Genomic DNA, 21,492 nt, shown 5'->3' on the forward strand with positions numbered 1-21,492 from the left:
GTGGTTTTCTACTGTACTAGTTGATAGCAGATGAAACACTAAAGCCAACAGGTTATGAGCTATTTAGGAATTGATTTTATAAGATGAATTGTTGTAAAACATCATAAGGCCCTTTTACCTTTAATGTTTGTGTTTAGGACCTTAAGTATCTATATTTTAGGTGTTAGATGTTTTAATAGTTTTGTTGCTCCTTAATACCATATTGTCTAGTTTTCCTAGCTGTGATTAAATTTCTTTTAAATGTATATTGGGACTGTTACCCCTTCAATGATTATTAAACTTTAGGGTTCTTTTTTAATCAGGAAAATGTTAGCTTCACTTTTTCTTACATTTTGAAAAGGTTATCCTATTGTTGCAATGGATCCACGTGTATCCCTAGAATTATGCAGCAAAATATCTTTAAGTAATATATTTTTCAATAAAATGTTTCAACCCCTAAAAAAATTTAAAAAATTAAAAAACACCAAAGTGAATCCAACTTTGCCCCAAGTTATAATAATTATATGAATTATATTAGTTCATTTTGTTGTATGTCTACATATAATGGCTGTGATATATGTTTTATATTTCTACAATAACAAGTATTGCATTAATGTAGAGTAATTGAATCCTCATTCATTGCTGTTAAAATATTTTTAAAAAATATTTACAGTCTCTCTGGGAAATAATATGGCAGTTCTTGAAAATGTCTAACATGAAGTTATTATATGACAAGCAATTCTCACTTTTAAGAGTATATCCAAGAAAAATGGATGCTTTAAATAAAACTATAATTAAAAATAAAAAAAAGGTTATCCTATGAAATTTTGAGCCCAACATCGCTCGCCATTCTTGTTTTAAATTTTAGATTTTTAGGGCGTTGGTTATGGATAGTGAGTTAGCTACATGGTCTCTTATTAATGAAATTCATATCCTTAAATTGACACATTTATTAGGGAAATTGGGTGTACTAAATCTAACCTTTAAGATTGACACGGGCTGAAACTTGGTCTAAGATGATTGATGGACCTGGGGAAATTTCTATAAATGAAGGTTTCCTATAACTGATAAAATATTGCTCATTTATAATCATGTTTAAAACTTATGTATGAATCCCAATGAATTTCCCTCACTTGAGAAATTAGTGGGGATAATCTATTTTGCTATGTGGTACTAAATTTAACTATGATAGTTACTTTTCAGGAAAAAGACATCTTGTATTCAGTAAAAGCATTTTAATTTAAAATATTAAGTAAGTCAGTTTGTCAATTATTTTGTTTATGAATAGATTTAAATAACTAGGAATATGACATTAAAGAAAAATGATTATTTACCTTTAAAATTACATACTTTTGGAACTTTGAAAATTGAGAAAGCTAATAAAGTAATGAAATCAATTGTTAATCTGGTTGTTCTGTAAGAGTAGAGTGCACAAAAACTATGCTATGTTTTCAACTAGAAGATTTTATGAAACCCTGTTGTAGCAAATGAAGTTTAGTACCATGCCTAGTTTTTATTTTGTGTATAAAGGCTACAAAATTTGAGAACTATAAGATAATCATAGCATATAAATGGAGACAATTTATTTTCTTTTTTTCTTTTTTCTTTTAGATTGTATAGTAAGAGTGCTTTATTTTTGTAAGACACTGGGAACAGTGTATTTTCTGATAAAGTAGAAGTATTGCTAGTTTTTGACATAGGATCTACAATAATTACATGTGACTTAAACACTGGAAACGCTGACCCACCATTAACAAACACATGTACTGAAAAAAAAAAAGAATATGTGAGTTAGGCAAACAGAAGTTGAAAAGCTAGCTGGACCTCCCAGGTAGAATTAAGGATCTCCAGGTCAGTCAAAGGGCTGAGCGCACTCAGGGTCTATGTGCAAAAAAGAGACAACAACCAGAGGGGAGGGGGGAGGGGGGTTCGGATATGGTGATGAATCCATAACATCATGGCTGGTGTTGGTGGGAGTACATGTAACTGGAAGGATTTTTCTCTCCAGGCCAGCCAGGGAAATCATACCTCACCTCATCCTCTTTTCCCCAGCAGGTACAGGATCTTCTAGAGTCCTCACTCTAACCCTGGGCAGATACATGACCAGGGCCGCCACTACCTCCCAGAAGGCCTGAATATCCTGGGAACCAGCTGCTCATAGGTATGCATGCCCAGGGACTGGCAGGAAGGTACAGGGCAGTGGGTTCAGGAAGTCAGGGTATGAGTAAGAAGTGGGAAGGGGGGCTGGGAAGGTGGCTCAGTGGTAGAGCTCTTGCCTTGCATGCTCAAGGCCCTGGGTTCGATTCCTCAGCACCACATAAGCAAAAAGAAAAAAGCCGGAAGTGGCGCTGTGGCTCAAGTGGTAGACCGCTAGCCTTGAGCTGAAGAGCTGAGGGACAGCGCCCAGGCCCAGAGTTCAGGCCCCACGACTGGACCCAAAAAAAAAAAAAAAAGAAGTGGGAAGGGTGGAAGTCTGGGAGCCTGGACTTGGGGAAGTGATAGAGGTTAAAGGTGAAGGCTCAGCACGTAGGGGGGAATTTGGGGATCGAGTTTGGAATGTGCATGTGAGGTCTAGAAGGGAGGATGCAGGTCTTGGAGCCAGGATGTGGATTCAGATCACGGATGGAAAGAAGCCTGGGATCAGGGAACTGGGGCTAGAGGCAAAGAGTAGGCAGCTGGGGTAGGACACCTGTCAAGGTGGCTTGAAGGCTTTGTGGACACCCCCTTATTTCTGATGTCATCATCTGCGCTTGGGGCAACTCTCTGGAAAGTAGATCACATACTCTGAGGTGTCCTGTTTCACACTAATCAAAAGTGGAGTAAGAAACCAGAAAGTCCAAGTACACCCCTCACTGGCCTGGCTGTGTGGACACTCAATACTCCCAGTCACACACAAGTTCCCCTGGGACTGGAAGGAGCCTTTTGTGATAGGAAATTGCCTCAATCTGAAGAAAGAATAAACCTGCTATCTCTATCCCAAGCAGATGCTGATAGCTTGGTGCAAATCACCTAGGCTAAGCTCCTTGGTGACAAGGGGGCAGTGCTGTTAACTTCCTTATGGTCTCACCCCAAAATGCTTCTGAGGCCCTTAAGACAGACATGCTGGCTGGTTGGTTGTGGCTATCTCCTGTAATCTAGACCCTCCGGTGACTGAGATCTAAAAGCAGGAAAGTCTGTGAGACTCTTATCTCCAATTCACCTGCAAAAAGGAAGTAACACTGTGGCTCAAGTGACAGAGTACTAACTAGCCTTGGGCAAAAAAGCTCAGTGACAGTCCCAGGTTATGATGTCAAGGCACAAATAGAAAGAATGAAGGGTACCCTGCCTGGGCAACAATGACTCATATGTGTAAAGCAAGAAACTCAGGAGACTCATATGCAGTGGATCTGGGGAAAAGCCAGGCTGAGGAGAACAGTTCATGAGACTCTGTGTATAAAATTACCAGCTCCTGACTCAAGTTTCTAGCCTATTCTGAGGCATTTTTTTCTGAATGTGGGTAGTGATGATCTCTGCCCTCAGTCCAGTGTCTGCAGGTTCCCCTCATTAACAGAGTCTTGTGAAATATTTTTAAGCCTATTCTCCTTTCCCCTCATGTCATGTCTCCTCTTACTAATTTTTCACCACTAAGCCTCCCTCCACCCTGCTCCTTGACTACACACACCTACTTATCCTTGTTGGAGGCAGAGTTGAGCTCAAAGGCAGATGCTGGTGGCTGATGCCTGTAATTAGCTGCTTGGGAAACTGAGATGTGAGAATTTAGGTTCCAAATCAGCCCAGAGAAATCCAAGAGTGGCCTATCTCAAATTCACCAGCAAAGGGCTGGGAAGGTGGCTCAGTGGTAGAGCGCTTGCCTTCCATGCATGAGGACCTGGGTTCGATTCCTCAGCACCACATAAGCAGAAAAAAAAAGCTGGAAGTGGCACTGTGGCTCAAGTGGTAGAGCACTAGCCTTGAGCTGAAGAGATGAGGGACAGCGCCCAGGCCCAGAGTTCAGGCCCCACGACCAGACCAAAAAAAAAACATTCACCAGCAAAAAACTGGCTGGCTCAAGCGGTAGAGTGCGAACTTTGAGTGAATAGACCAAGTAAGAACCTGGGTTCAAAATCAAGTTCCAGTACTGGCACCAAAGAAATTCTTCGTTTTTCATCATCTAACATTGCAGTGTATATAGAGGTGTGCAGATATGTTGCTCTTCTCCTGTTGACTATGGTGTGATCCTTTTACATAGGAAGTTGTTGTCTAAATCTGAGAACCACAATCATTATTTTAAAATATTTTCCCTTTTAAATTGTTCTAGTTAACTATGAAATGTGTGCCTGTTTTTAGTTCTACTCTACAATTTTACCTTTATTCTATCTCTAGCCATTCCCCATATGCTCTTTTATTTTTGTCTGTCGTGGGCTTGAACTCTGGGCCTGGGTGTTGTCCCTGTATTCTTCATCTCAAAGCGAGTGCTCTACCACTTGAGCCACCAGCTTTCTTGTGGTTAGTTGGAGATAAGAATCTCTCAGACTTTCCTGCCTGGACTGGCCTTTTTAAAAAAAATTTATTTTATTGTAAAAATGCTGTACATAGGGGTTACAGTTACATGAGTAAGGCAATGAGTACATTTCTTGTTGAGCATTGTTACCCCTTCCCTTATTGTTCTCCCACTGGATTTGAACTGCGATCCTCAGATCTCAGCCTCCAGAGTAGCAAGGATTACAGGCGTGAGCCATTGGCGCCCTGTGTCCACTATACAGTTTTTGTATCACTAGGGCTTGATCTGAAGGACATTCACTCTCAAGGCTTGCACTCTGCCTCTTGAGCCACATGCTCACCTCTGCCTTTTTATTGGTTCATTGAAAATCTGGAGAAATTTTCTATGTCATGATCCTCAGAATTCAGCTTCTTGAGAACTAGAACCAGCTTCATTCTTGAGGACTACTTTTTTGGTTGGTCATGGGCCTTGAATTCAGGGCCCAGGTAGTGTCTCTACGCATTGTTGCTCAAGGTCAGCACTTTAACACTTGAGCTACAGCTCTACTTCTGGCTTTTTAGTGGTTAATCAGAGATAAGAATCATACAGCCTTTCCTGCCTAGCCTGGCACTGAACCACAGTCCTCAGATCTCAGACTCCTGAGTAGCTAGGGTTATTGGAGTGAGTCACCAGTACCCAGCATCCTTGAAGACTTCTATGAGTTGTTGTTTTGTTTCTTTTTTTTAAGAATCCTCTTCATCACAGTATTTCATTATAAACAGCATTGTTGTTTTTACTGATACTGGGGCTTGAACCGGGTCATGTCCATTTGCCCAGGCCCTGAGTTCACCTACCACTTGAGGTAAACCTCCAATTCCCAGTATTCAGTGGTCAATGGGGAGGAGAGTCTCATGGACTTTCCTGCCCTGGCTTGGAGTTGCCATCTTCAGATATGTACCTCCTGCATATCTAGGATTATAGGCATGAACTATTTGCTCCTAGCTTGTCTGCTTCATTAAATGCTCTATCTATGTCCACCATCTACAGCTTTTACTGTTTAATCTCCAACATGGCACTCTGAAAGTTCCCACTTGTTGTATCAATTCACTGAAGGAGGAGAGAAGTGGGTGAATATAGCTCTTTTTAGGGCCTCAGTTTACCCATGCCTTCCATCAGACAGGTTCCTCCAAGATGTGTTTATTAGAGATCAGAAGACTGAGACTTGTGATTTCAAACGGCATTTTTATTCTTTGTCTTAAGCTCAGGGAACTCCTGAGCAACCACATGGGCCAAGTACTGGAATAAGGATTGGGCTGGGTGAGGGCCACTGAAGTCTCCCCCGCCCTCTTGATTTCCCATGCCATTTTGTGTTGGAATTGGGACTATGGTCACCGTTCCATAGAAGGGGTTTAGGAAAATGGCCTTTTTCCCTTGACATTCAGGCTCATGCTCACGGGCATAGAGCGGGTTAAGACAGTCCATGTTATCATCCGGAGATATGGCTCTGGCTTCTATCTCACTTGGTAAACATGAAACCCAGACTGATTGTCCTGAGGTAGAGTCTGAGCTTACCAAAACACAGGGCCTGCAGGTGAGAGGGACAGAAGATGGGGCTGTCAGGGACTCCTCACCCAGGCTACTTCTGAGTAGGCTCCTGAAACCCTCACTAGCCCTCCCTCCAGAATATCCCATCCATTCCTGACACTCCTCTGTGTTCCCACTTAGAGTTTTTAAAATGTCTTTATTTGTGCTAGAATTTGAGCTCAGAGCCACACTTTTGCTAGGAAAGTGCTTTACCATCTGAGCCATAACTACATCCTTTTTTGCTTTTAGTAATTTTTCAGGTAGGATCACACGCATACAATCCAGGCCAGCTTCACACCAAGATCCTTCTACCTAAATCTCTCATACAGCTGGGGATGGTAGGCATAAATACCACACCAGGCCCTAACTCTCTTCCTTAAAGGTAGCACTTCCCTTAATCTTCATTTTTCAGAGTACTTCCACCTTGCTTCAGAACAGATCCCCCTCATCAGGCTGAAAAATCCTCCCTGTATATAGTAGTCCTTTCCCCCTTTAAGGATGGGACTCAAGTGGTCATGCATGCTAGAAAATCTGCCACAGAGTTCCACCCCCAGCCCCTCTACCTCCTCCAATGTCCTACACCCTGCTTGTGCTCGGTCTGCTCTATCCCTCAAGATAATTGCCTTCCTTCTTCCAAAACTATCCAGTCTTATTCCTGGCTTCACCCTTCCACTAACATACACAACCCCATCCTAAGAATGCTCTAGAAATATCTAGGCATCTGAGAACAAGCAGTCCCTCTGAATGCTGCTTCTTTTCCTTTGCTTTAGCCCATGGGATGCTCACTTCCTTATTGGATTAAGAGAAAAGCGGCTCTACATAACAAGATACCAGATGAAGGTAGAGGATTCTGGTGAAGAATCTGGTGACACTCGTGGCTTAAGTGGAACCTGAAGGACAAAAAGGGACAGGAGTCTGGGGCTGGGAAGGTGGCTCAGTGGTAGAGTGCTTGCCTTGCATGCATGAGGCCCTGGGTTCGATTCCTCAGCACCACATAAGCAGAAAAAAAAGCCAGAAGTGGCGCTGCAGCTCAAATGGTAGAGCGCTCGCCTTGAGCTGAAGAGCTGAGGAACAGCGCCCAGGCCCAGAGTTAAGGCCCCACAACTGGCAAAAAAAAAAAAAAAAGAGACAGGAGTCAAGCCAAGTTTGGGTGCAGGACCAATCCAATGAGGTCAGGCTGGGGGCTGCAGTGATTGATACTGACCAATATTATATATGTTTCCCTGGACGAATGGTATACGCCGACAAAAATTGTAACCCCAGCCAGCATGATCAAGGTTACAAGAAGAAGGATTAGTTTGTAAGGAGCAGCATTCTCTAGATCTGTGGGGAGGGAAAGGCAGGTCATGGGTGAGGTCTTATATGCTGCCCCTCCTGAATGTTCCCAGGATACATACTGTGGTGTGTGTGTGTGTGTGTGTGTGTGTGTGTGTGTGTGTGTGTGTGTGTGTGTGTGTGTGTGTGTGTGTGTGTGTGTGTTTTCTTCCTTGGGCTTAAACTCAGTGCCATTACTGCCCTCATTCCACTTCCAGAATTTTTTGTGTGATGGTTAATTGGAGGTAAGTGTCTTTTGGAATTTCCTTCTGGACTGGTTTTGAATCATATTCTTCAAATCTCAGCCCCCTGAGTCGCTAGGATTATAGGTCTGAGCCACCATCATTATCTCTCAATTACTGTATCTTGAACCTCACACTTTCTGAACTCCCTGGTTTCATCTCTAGAGGTTTGTCTTCACCTTGTTTTCCTGTCCCCTGTGCCTCCATTTTCTAAATAAACTCCCTGCTTCCACCTCTGACAAAATCACTTCCTTCATCTGCCTTTCCTGTAGTGTCCAAGAAAGTGCAGACCCAGAGTTTTAGCCCCAGTAATGCTAAAAAATGGAGCATTTAAGAAGAGACACTGACATAAAGAAGCTTCTTAAAGAACTCATAAATTTCTGAAGAATGCCAGATGCTGGTGGCTCATGCCAATAATCCCAGCTATTCAGGAAGCTGAGAACTGAGGATCCAGATTTGAATACAGCCAAGGGAGGAAAGACTGTTATTCTTATCTCCAATAAACTATCAAAAATCCAGAAGTGTGGCTATGGCTCAAGTGGTAGAGCACTAGCCTTGATAAGAAAAACTCAGGGACAGTGTCCAGGCCCTGATTTCAAGTCCCAAGAACAGCATTCAAAAAAAAAGAACTCATAAAAAGTCCCCAAGAGTGAAGGTCAAACTAGGTACTCAAGAGGCTGAGTTCAGAGGACCATGGTTCTAAAACCTGAGCAGAAAATTCTCTGAGAATCTTACCTACTGTGAACCTGTCCAAAAGCAGAAGTGGAAATGGGGCTCAGGTGGTAACAGCTCCAGACTTAAGAGTGACAGGCCTTGATTTTAAGCACTAGTACTTTCACAAACAAAAATAATATAGTACAGCTAGGCTTGGTGGTGACCACATATAATCCCAGCTACTCAATACAAAGGCAGGAGGATTGTTAGTTCAAAGTCAGCTGGGCAAAGTTAATGTAAAATTGTCTCAAAAGAAAAAATGTTTGGGAGCACAATTGACATGGTAGAGCACTTAGCCATCAAGTTCAAGGTTCTGGGTTCAATCTCCAGTACTGAAACACAAAGAAAAGCATTGGACGTTAAGAATGTCCAAAATCAGACAAAATGAAGTAAAGTTAATTAATAAATGAGAAGTAAAATGCACATACAGATTGTATAATTGACTCATAAGAACAATGAAGTGATTTAAAGGAGAAAACCTGAGGTTTTAGACAACAGCTTCAGTTTAGACAATAACTTCATATTTACAAGGATCACAGCATGCTCAACAGGAGAAGCAAAACACCCCTGCACACCTCTAGCCACAAAAAAATTGAAATTATGGCAAGTGAACATTTTCTTTAATGATAGTATTGGGGCTTGAACCCAAGGAATCGGGTTCTCACTTGGCCTATTTGTTCAAGGCTGGTGTGCTACCACTTGAGCTAGCCAGCTTTTTGCTAGTGAGTTGGAGATAAGAGTCTCTTGGATTCTCTGTGCTCCTTTCAAACTTTGATTCTCACATCTCAGCTTCTGAGTATAACTATTAGCTCATGCTAATGGTTCTTGCCATTAGCATGTGGTTTTGAGCTCAACTCTGACTCCAACAAGGCTAAGTAGAGATTTGTAGTCCAGGAGAAAGTTGGAAAGAGGGTTAGTGGTAGAAAGTTAATAAGAAGAGACAGAGAAATAAGAGAATAAACTTAAACTGACTTCACAAGATTTTGTCAATGTGAGAAACAGGAATAGACACTGGATTAAATTAAGCAGAGCTTACCATTGCCCATATTCAGAAAGAAGGCCCTCAGAATACCCAGGAAATTTGAGTCACAGTGTTTCTTCAACTGTTCTTCCCAGGCAGGCTCTGACTCTTGATCCTCTGGATCTTAGTCTCCTGAATAGTCTACGTTACACTCATGAGCCACTGGTGTGAAGGCATGATGTTTCGTTATTTGTATTGTGCTAGCACTAGGGTATGAACTCAGGGCATAATCATTATCAATGAGCTTTTTTGATCAAGGCTACTGCTCTACCACTTGAGACACAGCTACAATTCTGGTTTTTGGGCGAGTGATTATAAATAAGTCTGATGGACTTTCCTGCTTGGGCTGGATTCAAACCACGATCCTTAGATCTCAGTCTCTTGAGGAGCTAGGATTACAAATATGATCCATGACTACCCAGACAGGATGTCTTTCTTAAGGGCCACTGAGCCATCTTGCAGTGAGATCCCAAGAACATTAACAGCCCTGTCTCCCTGTCATCAAGGAGTTTCCCTAGGTGACTTGTACCAATCTGTTAGCATCTGCTTGTCACAAACAGCAGTTTTATTTTTTCTTCAGATCAAGGCAGTTTCCTGGCACAAAAGGCTCCTTCCAGTCCCAGGTGAACTTGTGTGTGACTGGCAGTATTGAGTGTGTTGTAAGGTAAGAAAATGGAGAAGACACATTTTGAGAGCTAACATTTTGGAGTCTCTTTATTAAAAGGCTGGCGACTGTGTGGTGGACTCCTGTCTCAAAGACCAACAGTTGGGAAATATACTTAACACTGTTAGAAAACTGAGCCATGAAGGCCAGAGAGAAAGGAAAGAACAAAAAATACCAACAAACCAATTCAGTTCCAATGGAGAGCTGAATTGGGACACCATGGTGACCAGAGAAGAGCCAGGAAACAGGACATAAACACAGAGACACGTGGTAAGGCATAAAGGTGCCTAAGCTGGTCCAGGCCTAAATAGGGTCAGGTCAGGGGGCAGGGTCACAGGAAACTCCCATTCCCAGGCACTGGACTAACAGGTTTAGTAACCTATCAGCCAGGTGCTTGCCACTGCTTTCAAGGATTCAGGCACACCCATCACTTGGGAAGCAGGGGCTTCACCTTCCCCCATCATGAAAACAAGATGCCAGACTCTACCATCCATCATGTGGCCAAGATGTCCCTGGTCAGACCCAAACTCCCTATTTCAGGTGTCCACACAGGTAGGCCAGTGAGAGGTGTACTTGAACTTTCTGGTTTCTTACCCTACTTTTTAATGGTATGAAACACTATACCTCAGAGAACGGGATCCAGTTTCTAGAGAGCTGCCCCAAGGGCAGATGATGATATCTAGAAGTAATGGAAAGTCCACACAAAGTCCAGCTCCCTACTCTTTGCCTCTAGCTCCAGTTCCCCTATCCCAGGCTTCTTTCCCTCCACGATCTGAACCCACATCCTGGCTCCAAGATCTGCATCCTCACTTCCATACTTCACATGCACATTCCAGACTCTACCCCCAAATCCCCCCCCCAACTGCTGAACGCCCACCTGTAGCCTTTATCACTTTTCCCCAGGTCCAGGATCCCAGAACCACCTTCCCACTTCTTATCCCAACCCTGACTTCCTGAATCCACAATTCCATTCCTTCCTGCCACTCCCTAGGCATGCAGACCTATGAGCAGCTGGTTCAGAGGACATTTGCACCTTCTGGGAGGTAGTGGTGGCCTTGGTCATGTATCTGCACAATGTTGGGGTGAGGACATTGGGAGGAGGGAGTCAGCAGGGGAAAGAGGGTGGAGTGAGATGGGATTTCTGTGACTGGGCTGGGGAGACTGGAAGGAAGGAAGAAAGAAATCCTTCCACTTACATGTACTCCCAACAACTCCAGCCATGCTATTACTTGTTCATTATCATAGCTGAACTCCCCCTGGTTATCAGCCCTTTCCTGCACATGGCCACAATAGTGAATACATCCAGTCCCTTGGTTGACCTCAAGATTCTTGCCTCTACCTGTGAGTTTCACCTTTCTTTTTCAACTACATGTGTCCACCTGATTCACTGGTGTTATTTTTTATACATTAATTCTGGTGCATGAACTCAGGATCTGTTACTATCCCCTGGCTTCTTTGCTCAAGGTTAGCGCTCTACCACTTGATCCACAGATCCACTTCCGAGTTCTGGGTGGTTAATTGGGGAAAGAGTCTTATAAACCTTCCTGCCAGGATTCTCTTTGAACCATGATTCTCAGCTCTCATCTTCCGGAATATTCTAGCTGACAGTGTGTTCCAAATAACCAGAGGTAACTGGTGTGTGTGTGTATGTGTGTGTATGTCTGTCTGTCTGTCTGACTGTGTGTGTGTGTGTCTGTGTGTCTGTGTGTGAATGTACTGATCTAGCAACTGTGAGCTCTGGGTTTGACTCTGACTGTTGTACTGGCTGATTCTCTCTGGCTGGCCATATGGTGTATAACAGCTGAGTCCTGTATACTGTCATTCCAACCAGATGTCTATGACTCTTGGTCACTCAAACTTTCTTCATCCAGCTAATTCTGCAAGTTTAATTTTGAGTTCATCAGGCTTTTGCACTCTGTCTAGCTCTAAATGCTTGCTTGATGGCTCCAGCAGAGTGTGTGTGTGTGTGTGTGTGTGTGTGTGTGTGAGAGAGAGAGAGAGAGAGAGAGAGAGAGAGAGAGAATTCAACTCCACTCATCTCTCTATTTTATTTGGTAACTATTTCTGGCAAATCCTCTCAAGTTTTATATATGTGATCCCTTATTTTAACAGTACATGTCTTCTGTTTTGCAGCTATAATCCAGAAGGCTTGGCTGTTGTTCTGACTGTGTGATTGATTCTAGATCTATCCTGTGATAGAATCTGTTTGGTTGTTTGTTCATTGAGACTCCAAGTGTCCAAGTGTTCCAAATGTGCACAACTCACTACCCCTCAGCAGTTTGACCTACTTATATTTGTTTACTGTACTGGGCCTCTTGCATGCTAGGCAAGCACTCTACCACTAAGCCACATGCCCAGCTCCTCCTTTTTTTTTTTCCAGGACTGAGGACCAAACCCAGGGCCTTGCGCACACCGGGCGGGCGGGGGCCCTTCCGCTGGGCTAAACCCCCAGCCCCTCCTTTCTTAAAAATGTGGATCCAGGGACTGGGAAGGTGGCTCAGTGGTAGACCACTTGCCTTGCATGCATGAGGCCTTGGGTTCGATTCCTCAGCACTACATAAAAAGAAAAAAAAATGTGGATCCACTATGTAGCCAGTGCTGCCCTTGGAATCACACTCCTTCTGACCCTCACAACTTAGTCTCCCAAGGGCTGGGGTTAGACAGTTCTGGAATTACAGGTGTGAACTTCACCCCAAACTCTTCTGATTGCTTTGACACATATCTCTATGTTTTCAGGTCTGACCAAAACTGGACCCTAAATGTTGCATGGAGTGCCTGCATTTGTGTTTCTGTCATTCTGACTCTGGCATAGTTACTTTATGGTTAACTAAAAGTTTAATTTTTATTATTCATGTGTATCCTGTTAAATGATTGATTTGATACTGAAAATACCTAGAGACTAAGAATGTCTATTCTTTTGCCAGTACTGAGGCTTAAACTCATAGTACAGGGTACTGATTGCAGGAATGAGCCACTGGAGCCAGGCCATCGTGACTTTAAAGGTCTAGGGATCCCAGCTCAAAGTAAGCCCAGGCAGTAAAGTCCTGAGATTCTTATCTCCAATTAACCATCAAGAAGCCATAAGTTGGGGCTGGGAAGGTGGCTCAGTGGTAGAGCGCTTGCCTTGCATGCATGAGGCCCTGGGTTCGATTCCTCAGCAGCACATAAGCAAACAGGAAAAAGCCAGAAGTGGCACTGTGGCTCAAGTGGTAGAGTGCTAGCCTTGAGCTGAAGAGCTGAGGGACAGTGCCCAGGCCCAGAGTTCAGGCCCCACGACCGGACCCCCCGCGAAAAAAAAGAAGCTATAAGCTGAGATGTGGCTCAAGTGGTATATCATTAGCTAAGGAACATCACCAGGCCCTCAGTTCAAGCCCCAATTCTAGCAAGCACGCGCGCATGTGGGCATGTGCACGTGTGTGTGTGTGTGTGTGTGTGTGTGTGTGTGTGTGTGTGTGTGTGTGCGCGCGCGCGCTGTATTATGAGTCCCAAGAAGACAGTGATGAAAACAAAAGACACTTTAGTCTTCCTATCCCAGGATATCTGTGAGGCCAGATGTTCACACCTGACTCACAGTAGGGATGCAGGAATGCAAGAGCTCCCACAAAACAGACTCTCTGGTCTTGGCTCCACTGCATTACTCATGGTAGAGTCACATGGTGGACCGATGGGGCTGACATGTGTCTGATAGGTAGGGTGACTGAGAGGAGGGGAAAAGGATGTCCTCTGATCCTCCCATACTCTAACCCGATAGACTATTTTTGTTTCTGCACAGATGTCATACACAGTGCCTATTATGGCATTAGCCCATCTACATGGAACTCTGCCAGTGAGGGCAGCGAGGGGGCCTATGTGATGGGCCAGCTGGGAGGGGAGGGGCACTCATTGTGTGTGATGGTTCTCAAAGCAGCCTTGGAACAGTCTAGCCTGAGGCTAGACTGAGACAAGGGAGGAGTTTCAGATAATTAGGAGCCTTTAAGAGAAGAAGAGCAGTCATGTTGTCTGAGTGAGTTTGTCTAGTATTTTAATCTTCAGTAGCTGTGAAAATTGCAGAGATAAGAGAGTCAGCTGGTGAGGGGATTGGAATGGACAGGGCTGGGGAACAGAGAAGATCACATGGAAGGTAAAGAATATCTTTACAGAGGGGAAGAATGGATAAAGCAGTACAGGGGTGATGGGACACAGAGGAGCAACATGGTATTGTGGGCAGAATGAGTAAAGGAGGGCAGAGAAGGAAATCTTGGCTAGTCACAACACCACAGTGTGTATCAGCTGAATACCAGTCTAGGAGAACGGGAATCTGGAGGTTAGAGCTGGGTTAGAGGGCCTGGGTCACTCAGCATGACAGTTCCATGACATGTACATCTTAGTCCCACCTAGTGCCAAATATAGGCCATGCTCATTGTATCCAAGTGACCATGTTCTTCATATAGAGACTCAAGGTCACTTATGAATACCTCATTTTCTCCAATGAGTACAGCTAGGGCCTGGGCTTGGGGCTGGAAGAAGAGCCTCTGAGCTGCTGCCCTCCCAGACTTTGGACTCCTCAGTTTCCAAGGGGAGGGTGTATGAGAGTCTCCTGTGTAGATTTCTGACACGCTAAGGGTGGGTTTGGGGTGTCAGTGCATCCCCATCATTTGTGTAGATTACTGACACTGAGTATATCTTTTAGGGCAGTCAGTCCTTGTGCTTCTGTCACATCCTGAATGCTATATCTCTTTACCTGTGTGCCAGGCTATATGCAGGATTTGATAATCCACACGTACATTGAACAGGACCTGCTCATCATTTGCAGGCACCTCACTGTGCTGCTTGTCATGGCCCTAACTCTCCTTTGGTGCTGATCCCAGTTTGGGGGCAAGGAGACCCAGGAAACAGGGTGGAGGAGGTAGATGTTTGGATGTTTGAAGGGACTGGATGAAAGGAGGAAGCAAGAATGGACACACAGGAGAATACAGTTCTCTGATGGATAAAGAAGGCAAAAATTGGTGGTCCAACAGAAGAGGGAAGTATGGATGGCAGTTCAGAGAGTCTCAGCAAGGAACACAGTTAGTTAGTTGGAGGAAAGAGACACAGATTGATGGCCAGACAGAAGGAAGATTCACAAGTGGATAGAAGCTCAGTTAGAATGAAGAAACAAGATGAAATGGATGTGGCAGCACGTTTCTGAAACCACAACACTTAGGAGGCTGACACAGAAGGTTCTTAAGTTTGAGGCCAGGCTTGTCTCTACAGTAAGAGCCTATCTCAAAAATTGAAGGACTGATGATATCAGCTAGGGGAGGGGAAATCATGACAAATATTTTGTATATGTGAAAATAGAATAATGTAATACTTTAAAATTGGTTCAGGGGCTGGGAAGGTGGCTCAGCAGTAGAGTGCTTGCCTTGCATGCCTTGGTTTGATTCCTCAGCACCACATAAACAGAAAAGGCCAGAAGTGGCACTGTGGCTCAAGTGGTAGAGAGCTAGCCTTGAGCTGAAGAACTCAAGGACAGCACCCTGGCCTAGAGTTCAAGCCCCATGACCAACCAAAAAAAAATTGGTTCAAAAAAGGAGAATGAGGAAAAGAAAGATACACAATAATATCCTTTTGACAATAAAAAAATGACAGAAAAAATGTCCATAGAAGATATACAGTAATATAAGTGCTTTGCAATTCCACATTTTAGCAGAATAATTTTCTTCAGCGAAATCAAATACTCCTTAATATACATTTAGTGTTTTGTTTAAAATATCTCAATACAGGGCTGGGAAGGTGGCTCAGTGGTAGAGCACTTGCCTTGCATGCTCAAGGCCCTGGGTTCGATTCCTCAGCACCACATAAGCAAAAAGAAAAAAGACAGAAGTGGCGCTGTGGCTCAAGTGGTAGAGGGCTAGCCTTGAGCTGAAGAGCTGAGGGACAGCGCCCAGGCCCAGAGTTCAGGCCCCACGACTGGATCCAAAAAAAAACAAAAACAAAACAAAATATCTCAATACAAACAAGTAAAAATTTCAATTTACTTAAGAGCTGCATTTTTCCTGGAGCCAGTGGCTCATGCCTGTAATCTTAGCTACTCAGGAGGCTGAGATCTGAGGATCAGGATTCAAAGGCACGAAAGTCCATGAGACTCTTATCTCCAATTAATCACCAGAAAACCGGAAGTGGCGCTGTAGCTCAAGTGGTAGAGCGGTCCCCTTGAGCTGAAGAGCTCAGGGACAGTGCCCAGGCCTAGAGTTCAAGCCCCACCACTGAATTGCATTTTTGTATTGCATCATTTTTAATAAATATATTTGATTTCCTACTGGAAAAATGGCTCATAGCTCATAGCTGTAATCATAACTATGAGGCTGAGATCTGAGGATCACCAATCAAAGCCAGCCAGGCTGGAAAGTCCACAAGACTTATTTCCAGTGACCACCCCCCCCCCCAAAAAAAATAAAGCTGAAAGTGTAGCTCTGGCTCATATCATAGAAATCCAGAGGTGAGTGGAAAAAAACTTAGAGACAGCATTCAGACCCTGAGTTCAAACCCCACTACCAGTGTGCGCGTGCACGCACGTGTGTGTGTGTGTGTGTGTGTGTGTGTGTGTAAACAAACAAAATCCCAAGGATTAGAAATATGTAGCTCAATATAGAACACTTATAATGCATGTGCTCAGGTTGAGATTTACTCTTCAGCAGCAAATAAAAGAAAACAAAGGAGTGGGGGGGGGGGAGAAAAAGGTGAAGGCTGATGTACAGATTTGTAAGAAGGATGAGACTCAGATGAGAAGTAGGCAATAATTTTGACAGGAGGAAGTTAGAGCTAGTTAAATGGAGACTAGGGATTAAAAAAAAGTCCTGGTCCAGTGGGGAGGCAGAGTTGGACAGAGAGAAAAGAAAAGAATTCAAACAGTGGCAATAAACAGATAGAAGGAAAAGATCTTGTCAGAGGGTGGAGGCAGGAAACTCATTTAGACAATGGAGGCACAGAGGGACAGCAGTCAAGGTGAAGCCACAATTTAAGGAGAAAGTAAAGATTTCAGATAAAGTTAAAGGTATGGTAATAGAGAACAGTGATAGTGGTTTATACCTACAATCTTAGCTACTCAGGGGGTTAAGATCTGAGAATCATGGTACAAAGCCAGTCCAGGCAGGAATGTCCAAGAGACTTATCTCCAATTGAACACACACACACACACACACACACACACACACACACACACACACACACACACACACACACACACACACACACACACACACACACACACACACACATACCAGAAGTGGAATAAGAACAACACAGGCCCTGAGTTCAAGCCCCAGTACCATCACCACACACATAAACACAAAACGAACTGATCCTGCCCAGGAGGGGTAGTACATGAGTCCTTACCCTTGACCTGCCTTTCTCTCACCACATATCCACAGAACACTGCTCATTACAAACTATGTGTTCTACTCACTGTATCCTTGATTCTGCTCCTGGTGGTTATTGTTCTTGTGAATGGTATACTGTTCAATCAGAGTATATTTGGGGTTATTTGTCAGTATCTTCCACCCTACTCCCCAACCTGACCTCATTGGACCAGCCTTGTACCCACATTTAGGTTGCATCCTGTCCCTTCTTGTCCTCCAGGCTCCACCTAAGCCACAGGCTTCATCTGTCTCCACCATTGTCTGGTACCTGATTTGGTGGAGTCCCTTTTTACCTAGCCTAATAATCAGGTGAGCATCTCATGGGCTAGGGCCAGGGAAAACAGAAAACATTCAGAGAGACTGCTGGTTCTCAGATGCCTGGACATTTCTGAAACATTCTCATGATGGGGTTGTGGGGGTTAGAAGAAAGGTGAATCCAGGAATAAAGATGCATGGTTTTGGAAGAAGGAAAGAAATTGCCTTAACAAGAGACAAAGCAGACCAGTTATCAGCAGTCTAGGAAGACAGGGTACATTGAAAGGGGCAGGAGGGAGCTGGGATGGATCACAGTGGCAGCATGCTTTCCTAGCATAATGACCACTTGGGTCCCATCCAAGACACTGCAAAAGGGGATAGAGATACAAAAAGGGAAGATACAAATACATAGATGCAGGTATACAGATACATAGAAAGAGGGAGAATTGTTGAGAAGAGAGGAGAAGTTCAAAAATTGTGCATTGCCAAAAGTACTTCTTTTTCTTTAATTTTATTTAAGACCTTTATTAATGTAATGGGTGCTTGCAGTTTGTTGACTTTTTTTTTTTTCAAAAAAAATCAAGTTGTAAACTTTTATTACAAATTTAAAAGAAAGTTCTTAAAAATATCAACTTGACCAGATATGAAACAATTTAAAAACTTTTAAAGGTGTATTGAGAGAAAAAAAAAAACAGGCTTTAAAAAAACAAACATGCCGGGCTGGGAAGGTGGCTCAGTGGCAGAGTGCTTGCATGCATGAGGCCCTGGGTTCGATTCCTCAGCACCACATAAGCAGAAAAAGCTGGAAGTGGCACTGTGGCTCAAGTGGTAGAGCGCTAGCCTTGAACTGAAGAGCTGAGGGACAGCGCCCAGGCCCAGACTTCAGGCCCCACGTCCAGCAAGAAAAACATGTCTGCCATTACCAAAAAAGAGATGTCTTTAGATAATAAAACCCCGTGCTGCATAGATAATTCAAATAGTTCTAGTTATCTGGTCAATGGGCAAAAAGCAAGCACTTGAAATCTTCAGCTTCATTCTTTTGTTCATTTCTTATTGCTGTAATTTCATATTCATTTCTTCTTGTTGGATAACTAAACTGGATGATGGTAAAGATGGTAAGCCAGCATTTACTCAGCCTTGCCCTGCTCAGCCTCAGGAGTGGGTGAATTCTCAGCTGGTGGATCAGCTGCTTTTGTATCTTTGCCATCTTGTAGTTTAGAGTTCTCTGGGTGTCCATGTTGGTAATTAAAGTTGCGGGGGAGCCAGGTGCTGATGGCTCACGCCTGTAATCCTCGCTACTCAGGAGGCTGAGATCTGAGGATCATGGTTCAAAGCCAGCCTGTGCAGGAAAGACTGTGAGACTCTTGTCTCCAATGAACAACCAGAAAACCGGAAGTGGTGCTGTAGCTCAAGTGGTAGAGTGTTCACCTTGAGCTGAAGAGCTGAGGGACAGCGCCCAAGCCCAGAGTTCAAGCCCCATGACCGACAAAAAAAAAAATGCTGTGTGTTACTTTTGGCTGGGAAGATGGCTCAGTCGTAGAGCACTTGCCTTGCATGCATGAGGCCCTGGGTTCAATTCCTCAGCACCACATAAGCACAAAAAGCCGGAAGTGGCGCTGTGGCTCAAGTGTTAGAGTGCTAGCCTTGAGCTGAAGAGCTGAGGGACAGCGCCCAGGCCCAGAGGTCAGGCCCCATGACCGGACCCCCCCAAAAAAATAAATAAATAAAGTTGCGGGGGTACCAACGTTAAGGAGGTTGCTGACCTTGGGTTTCATCTCCTTGCTTTTCCTTATCCTCTTCATTACCATCCTTTCTAGACTGTCTTTGGCAAGAAGCGTCTCTACAAAATCGTGGTCTATAATCCTGATACACGTTTTATCTCACTGGTCTACCTTGTTCTCCTGCACCCTGGTTGTCGACACCTTTCATCACTTCTTCCTGCACAGGTGGGTTGCAATACAGTGGTCAATGTCCATAGGGTCTCCTCATGTAGTAAGGTGGGAACCTTCATCTGTGATAGGGCCCGCATTGTTGGGCCTGGCCTTCAAGAGCACTCTCTAATCCCTCACTCTTTTCTGGTAATTCTGCTGGTAATTGTATAGAGGACTCCTATGAAGTGGATAGCGTCTATATTGGTTATGTTTTGCTACGTATTTACTGCCTTGAACTGGAACACCACCAGGACCTATACCATTTGCTGCCCCCACATCCTTTTCTCTTTCAACATCAAACTCCACAGTCTCATCTCCTATACTATGAGTGGACTTCTTGGGGTTATTCTTCTTTATAGCAGTCTGATGTACAAATACATATTCCTTGTTGTCATTTCTGTTGATGAAACCATATCCAGTCCTTACATTGAATCATTTTACTGTTCCCAAAACCTTCATTGCAATAACATTCTTGTTCCCCGCCACAGGCCCACAGGTGCTGCTGATGTGAGGCCTACCACTCTGTGGTGCTTGATGTCTGCAGCCCTGAAAGGGAGGGGGGGAGGAATGGCAAACTGCTCCTAATGGTGACTGGGGCCCTCTGTGGCAGTTGCAGCTCCTTCCAGGGTATGATGACTGGCTCTCTGCCATTCATTCTCCACTCCTGCTACCAATTGAACTCCAAAACTTACTTGGAGACAGGAGATGATGAAGAGCTTGAGAAGATGCTTTTGGCTTTAAGAAAGTACAGGGTGAAACATTTAAGTAGTTTACACTTATAATCTCAACTATTTGGAAGGTGGAGTTAAGAGAATTGTGGTTCCAGTGTGGACCAGGTATCCTGTTTCCCCTATCAAAAGTAATTGGGATTGTATTTCAATGAACAAGTTAGTATGGTGGTTTATGCCTGTAATCCTGTCTATATGGGAGGTCTAGCTAGAAAAAATATTCATCTGATGCTAGTATAGACAAAATGTTTTAGACCTTACCTGAAAAACCACGAAAAGGAAAAAGGGATTAACACATGGCTCAGTTGGACCTGCTGGAAAGGCCCTGAGCCCAAACCCCAGTATTGATAAATAAACTTTTAAAAAGAAGGAGAGGGAGCATGGAGGAGAGTTAGGAGTGGATAGGACAATCTTGGGGAGTGGGGAGAAGAGGTGTTGATTTCAGGAGCCTATTAAGGGGGATCCTGGGTAATAAGTCCCTGACAGTCCTGTCTTTTCTTCCTCATTGTAGGCCCTGTGATTTGGCACCCTGGACATCCTTCTCAGGACCATCAGTCTGGACTTCCTGTTTACCAAATGAGCTAAGGGCCAAAGCCACATACCTGAACAATGGACATGGACTGCCTTAACCCACTCTGTGCCTGTGAGCATGAGCCTATATGTTGAGGGAAACAAGCCATTTGCCGGAACCCCTTCTATAGAGTTGTAACCCTACTCCCAATCCCAACTCAAACAGCCATGGGAAATGGAGAGGGAAGGAAAGTCTTCAAGGGTCCTCACCCAGTCCAGTCCCTACTCTGCTATCTGGCCCAAGTGGCCACTTAGGATTTCCCTCAGACAAAAAGAAAGAACAAAAAGGATTTTTGAAAACACTGTTCCCAGTCATCTAATCTTTGTTAAGCATGTCTTGGAGGAACCTGTCTTAGGATCAGCAGGAGTAAACAGAGGCCCACAGTACAGCTGCATTCACTCACTTCTCTCCTCCTTAGTGAATTGGTATAACAATCAGGAGCCTTCAGAGTAGCCGGTTGGAGACTGAGCAGTGAATGTTCTAGATGGTGGACATAGAGCATTAATTGAAGCAGACAAGCTAGAAGCTAAGAATGAATGCACACCTATAATCCTAGCTACACAGGAGGCTCACACCTGAGGATGGCAACTCCAAGCCCAAGCAGGAAAGTCTGTGACACTCTCATATTCAATTAGCCACCAAAATAATTAA

General features: G+C 44.0%; 1 pseudogene; it reads right to left on the reverse strand.

Annotated features, from left to right (window-relative positions):
* Positions 1-18,738: 18,738 nt before the first annotated feature.
* Positions 18,739-20,887, reverse strand: LOC122098806 (annotated as a pseudogene).
* Between the last annotated feature and the right edge of the window lie 605 nt (positions 20,888-21,492).

Source organism: Dipodomys spectabilis, unplaced genomic scaffold (assembly GCF_019054845.1).
Source record: "Dipodomys spectabilis isolate Male_0828 unplaced genomic scaffold, ASM1905484v1 ptg000492l, whole genome shotgun sequence".
Taxonomy (NCBI): domain Eukaryota; kingdom Metazoa; phylum Chordata; class Mammalia; order Rodentia; family Heteromyidae; genus Dipodomys; species Dipodomys spectabilis.